This window comes from Suncus etruscus, chromosome 16 (genome assembly GCF_024139225.1).
Source record: "Suncus etruscus isolate mSunEtr1 chromosome 16, mSunEtr1.pri.cur, whole genome shotgun sequence".
Lineage (NCBI taxonomy): Eukaryota > Metazoa > Chordata > Mammalia > Eulipotyphla > Soricidae > Suncus > Suncus etruscus.
In genome coordinates this window covers 75,564,671-75,570,296 of record NC_064863.1, presented here as the reverse complement: position 1 = coordinate 75,570,296, position 5,626 = coordinate 75,564,671, and the positions used below count along the sequence as shown (strand labels likewise).

General features: G+C 38.5%; 1 non-coding gene across 1 annotated transcript; it reads right to left on the bottom strand.

Annotated features, from left to right (window-relative positions):
• Nucleotides 1–4,628: 4,628 nt before the first annotated feature.
• Nucleotides 4,629–4,730, bottom strand: LOC126033218 (U6 spliceosomal RNA). Its single transcript, XR_007504342.1, has one exon. It is a non-coding gene; the product is annotated as a U6 spliceosomal RNA (small nuclear RNA).
• Between the last annotated feature and the right edge of the window lie 896 nt (nucleotides 4,731–5,626).

The following is a 5,626-nucleotide window of genomic DNA, read 5'->3' as shown; positions in this document are numbered from 1 at the left end:
TTCTTCATGTATATTTCAGTATTTTGCTCTCTTCTCATTGAGTGCATTTATACTTAGGACTTTGATTTTTTTGTTATACATATCCCTTGATTATTAGGAAATGACCCTCTTTGTCTCTTATAAGCGTTTAAGTCTGAAGACTGTTTGATATTAGTACAGCAATCCAATCCTTTTTAAAGGAATTGTTTGCTTAAGATTGTCTTTCAATCTTTGATGTTGAGTGTTTGCTCTGACTATTCGAGTTTTTTTTTTAATCAGGAGACTGTTAGATTCCATTTTGTAATACATTTTGCTAATTTGTGTTTCTTAATTGGTGCAATTGATCCATTGATATTGAGAAAGAAGACTTTCATAGAATGTTGTTCCATCTTTTTAAACGCCAATAACTTGATCCAAGAGCAGAATGTCCCAATGGTAAGATGAAATTAGAAGACACATCACCCTTTGATCTATGCAAAGACCAAGACTATCAACTACTGAAGACTGACATTGAAAGCCAAGACTGGGCATTACTTACCCTGGACCAATAAAAAAGACCCTAGCCTAGGCTTCAGCCTAGGATCTGTACAAACACCATGATCTTCAATCCCAGAGATCTGATTGTGACAACTATGGTGGAATAGAATTTCTGGAATAATAATTTAAAACTCTAATCCAGGCTTTGCCCTAGGATCTGAGCAAAACCCAAGACCACCAATTATAAAATCTGAATACAACAATAGTGATGGAACAGAGCTTCTAGTACTATAAAGAAAGACTGTTTCTAGGCTTTGTCTTATGACCTATGTAAATTCCAAGATATCGAGTTAGAGATGTCCGTTTATATCATCTACAACTGAGAAGAAAAATGCCTGGCACCATAAAAAGACCGTGGGGGAGAGAAAAAGAGTGTGTACAGGGCCTGTATTGCAGGGATCTCAAACTCACAGCCCGTGGGCCATTTGCGGCCCTCCATACAATATGTTGTGGCCCGCGTCCGGCCTTCAAATATCACAGTATTCGTGATTATTTGCTTACCGAATAATCGCAATAAAAATTGCATTAGTAAGAAAAAATTGCATTAAAACATTAGTAAAAAAAATTGCATTAAACATTAAGCAGTTTCGTTCGGGGTATGCAAATGTTTAATGCGATTTTTTGCGATTTTTTTCTTACTAATGCGATATTTTATTGTGAATATTCGGTAAGTGAATAATCGTGAATGCTTTGTGCCTAGCGCAGATGTCATTTCTGCTGCTCCTGCCTGCTGTCCTTTGTATTATCGGAAGCCTAAGGGAGAGAAGGGAGAGAAGTTTATTACAGAATTAGATTTTGTCATACCTTCATCATGACTTCATCAAAACCTGCAGTGAAGAGAAAGATTGATGACAAGCACAGACAATTTCAGAAAAAGTGGGAGATGCAGTATTTCTTTGTTTAGCACAGGGACATCCCCACGTGTCTTATTTGCTCAGAGAAGTTGCAGTGCACAAGGAATACAACTTGAAACGCCATTATTCAACTAAACATGCTGAGGAATGTGCAAAATATCAAGGAAATGAGAGAGCCAAGCAGGCTGACAGTTTTAAAGCATGTCTAAGGAGGCAATAAGATTTCTTCAAGAAAGCAACCAAAGAGAATGTTGCATCAGTGGAAGCTAGTTACATGGTTAGTGAGATGATTGCTAAGGCAGGGAAACCATTAACAGAAGGAGAGTTTAAAAAAAATGCATGTTACAGGCTGCAAGTATTATCTGTCCAGAAAAGAAAGGTCAGTTTAACAAAATCAGCCTTTCTGCTAACACTGTGGCAGAGCGCATTTCTGACATGTCAAGTGACATTTATCATCAACTGTGTGAGAAAGCCAAATGTTTTGATGCATGCTCAGTTGCTCTTGACAAGGGCACAGATATAACAGACACTGTGCAGCTCACAATTTATGTCCACGGTGTTGATTGTAATTTTGAATTGACAGAGAAGCTGCTTAAAATAATTCCAATGCATGGCCAGAGCACCACTAATGAGATATTTTGGCATCTGTGTGATGCCATTGAGAATGCAGGCTTGCCAAGGAAGAGGTTTGTTGGAATAATAACCTATGGAGCGCCATTGATGAGAAGGAGGAAAAATGGACTGGTGGCACTTGTTCAAAAAAAAAAAAAACTTGAAGAGGAGGGTGTAGAGAAGGCCATTGCTCTTCACTGCATTATCCATCAGCAGTGAATTATCCATTTGCAGTAAATGCCTGCCATGTGACAATATGATGTCTGTTGTTGTGAAATGCATCAACCAAATCAGATCAGGGGCTTAAAGCACAGGAGGTTCCATGCTTTTTTAGAGGAAATGGAGTCAGAATATGGAGATGTGCTCTATTTCACCGAGGTATGTTGGCTCAGCAGGGGAAATGTCCTGAAAAGATTTTTTGAGTTGAGAGAAGTGAAAACCTTCATGGAGAAGGATGGAATGCTGTTTCTGAGTTGGGTGATCACAAATGGCTCATGGACTTAGCTTTTCTTGTTAACATCACACATAAGCTGAATGTACTAAAGAAGATGTCACAAGGCCCGGGGCAGCTTATCAGTGCTACCTATGACAATGTGAGAGCATTCTCCACAAAACTTGTGTTATGGAAATCCCAGCTCTCTCAGACAAATCTTTGCCATTTCCCAGCATGCAAGGAACTTGTGGATGCAGGCATACCATTCAGTGGTGAGAAATATGTTGATGCTATTTTTAAGCTAGAGAAGGAATTTGATCACAGATTTGCAGACTTCAAAAAGCACAGAGCCAATTTCCAAATTTTTGTGAATCCCTGTTCCTTTGATGTGCAAGATGCCCCTCCTGTGCTTCAAATGGAGTTCATTGACCTGCAATGCATCTCTGATCTCAAAGCCAAGTTCAGGGAGATTAGTGGAAAAGCAGACATGCATGGGCAATTTTTGAGAGAATTGCCCCCCAGCTTCCTTGTTCTTTTTTGGAGCACATATTTGTGTGAAAAGTTATTCTCCACATTGAACTTCAATAAGTCAAAGTACAGGTCTAGACTTAATGATGATCATCTTCAAGCCATACTGAGGGTCTCAACTGCTTCCTCTCTAAAGCCAAATGTGGTTCAGATTTGTGAGAAGAAGCAATATCAAGTCTTTGGCAGCAAGGAATAGGCAAAAGATGCCATATTCAGAAGAACTGTTCATGATCTTCACTCATGTTCTCTTCATGTTCAGAAGAAATAATTAAAACTGTTAATAATGACGTTTGAGGACTTTTTTTTTTTTTGGTGAAATCCCTTATGTGGCCCTGCCTCACCCCGACTTTGCCTCCTGCAGCCCCCAGGTAAATTGAGTTTGAGACCCCTGCTGTAGTGGTTCTCATGATAGTATGCTTCAAGGACGGAGAAACCTGAAATCTCTTAGGCCAAGGCAATTCCTTTTCCAACTTCCCCAATACTTACGATGTCTTTGCAAAAGAAAAAGAAAGAAGAAGGAGAAGGAGAAGGAGAAGGAGAAGGAGAAGAAGAAGGAGGGAGAAGGAGAAGGAGAAGGAGAAGGAGAAGGAGGGAGAAGGAGAAGGAGAAGAAGGAGAAGAAGAAGAAGAAGAAGAAGAAGAAGGAGGAGGAGGAGGAGGAGGAGGAGGAAGAGGAGGAGGAGGAGGAGGAGGAGAAGAACAACAACAACAACAACAAACTTTCTGTAGTTGCTGTTGGGCCTTTTTTTGGTCTTTTTTTAGTTGCAGCTTTATTTTGTTTGTTTTTTTTGTTTGTTTGTTTTCTTTGTATTTTTTGTTATTGCTTGGTTGTTTTTGTTGGTTATATTTTTTGTCTTGTTACCTTTTTCCTCTTTTTTCTAAATTGATTGTTTTTTTTCTTTCCTTTTTCTTTTCCATTTCCTTTTTCTGTATCTCCAACTGAATCACATTGATTGAATCATCTTGTTCAGCGTCATAAACTGAGAGCGGGATGAATGGTACCAGGTCCAGACACCCACATGAACATTTAGTGGAAATAAAAATAATCAGACCTGAACATCAAACCTAAAGTCAACGACAACAGAATCTATACCTATTCCACAGCAAGCTCTATAAGTGGGAATCAGTTACACTAATATTATGAGGAGGGTAAATGTGGGAGATATGGGATGCATACTGGGAACAGGGGTGGAGGGAGGACATCACTGGTGGTGGGAATCACCCTTATTTATTATCACTATGTATCTTAAATATTACTGTGAAAGATTTGTAATTCACTTTGGTCACAATAAAAATTAATTAAAAAATGTATGATTGAAGAAGGAAGTGGTGTTGGAGGAGGAGGAGGAGGAGGGGGAGGAGGGATGGGAGAAAAAAATGTATGATTAATAGTATTGTAAATCTCAAACCTCAATAAAAATGGTTTGAAATAAAAAAGAATGTTGTTCCAATTTTTTTGTTTTTGTTTTTGTTTTGTTTTTGTTTTTTTTACTTGTGGAGTTTTCTTGGCTTAAAGTAGACCCTTTATTTCTTCTTTTAAAGTTGGTTTGAATTTGTAAAGTTCCTGAGAAGTTGTTTATCTATAAAGCCATGTAGCCTCTTTCAAAACTGAATGGTACTCTAGTTGGGTGAAGAATTTTTAGTGAGGCATTCATTTCATTGATTTGTTTTTACTATATCTCACCACTAAAAATTAAATGCTTCACAAGTTTGTGTAAAATCCTTGTGAATTCATGCTATTTTTTCTGTATCTTTCCAATTTTAGTGTAGGTGCTACGAATTAAGCACCATTTAAACATCATAAATGGATGCTGATTTTGTTTAAATGCCCTATCAGCATCTGTTAGATATGCTGATATGAATATATCTTTTTGTTTTTTGTTTTTTTGGGTCACATCTGGCGGCGGCTCTCAGAAATCTGGCTGGCTTCAGGGGACCATATGGAGTGCTGGGACTCAAAACACCGTCTGTCCAAAGTTGGATGCATGCAAGGCAAACGTCCTACCACTGTATTATCTCTCTGGCCCAATATATCTTTCTTTTTTATGTAGTGTACTAATTTAGTTATTTGTATATATTATGCGATCCTTACATTCCTGTGATGAATCCCACTTAGTCTTGATGAATAATTCTGTGTGATTTGCCAAGATTTTGTGCAGAAGAATTTTGCATCTATGCTCATCAGAGACGTCAATCAGTATTTTTAAAATTTTTGGTGTGTGTTTCTGTTGTATTAAATATCAATTATAAAGTCCTTGATGGTGCACGGAGGCCTGCAGCCCCTCCTGCCTAGCGGGTCTGAGGGTATCAGAGTGATCACAAAGAAATGACCTACAGCCAGTGAGTAGATTTCAGGAAACAAGCAGCTTTATTATAAGGCCCTAACCACCATGAGTGGCTTCTAAGCTAAGCAGCCTCCTTCCTGCTTCTGCATCTATCCTGTCTCTCATCCCTCCATACTGCGTCTTCTTTGCTGAGCCTGTTACTGAATCACTTTTTTCACTGCTTTCACAGGCCTTAATTATCACACAGACCCCTCCCAGCAGTGAGCTGGGTTGACCATCATATAAGATTAGCATTTGGTACAGGAGGGATAAGTTTTTCTTTTCTGTGTTCAGAATTAAAGTGATATTACATCAGAATATTTCTGGAAATGCGGCTCTTTGAATTTTACAAAGAATTTG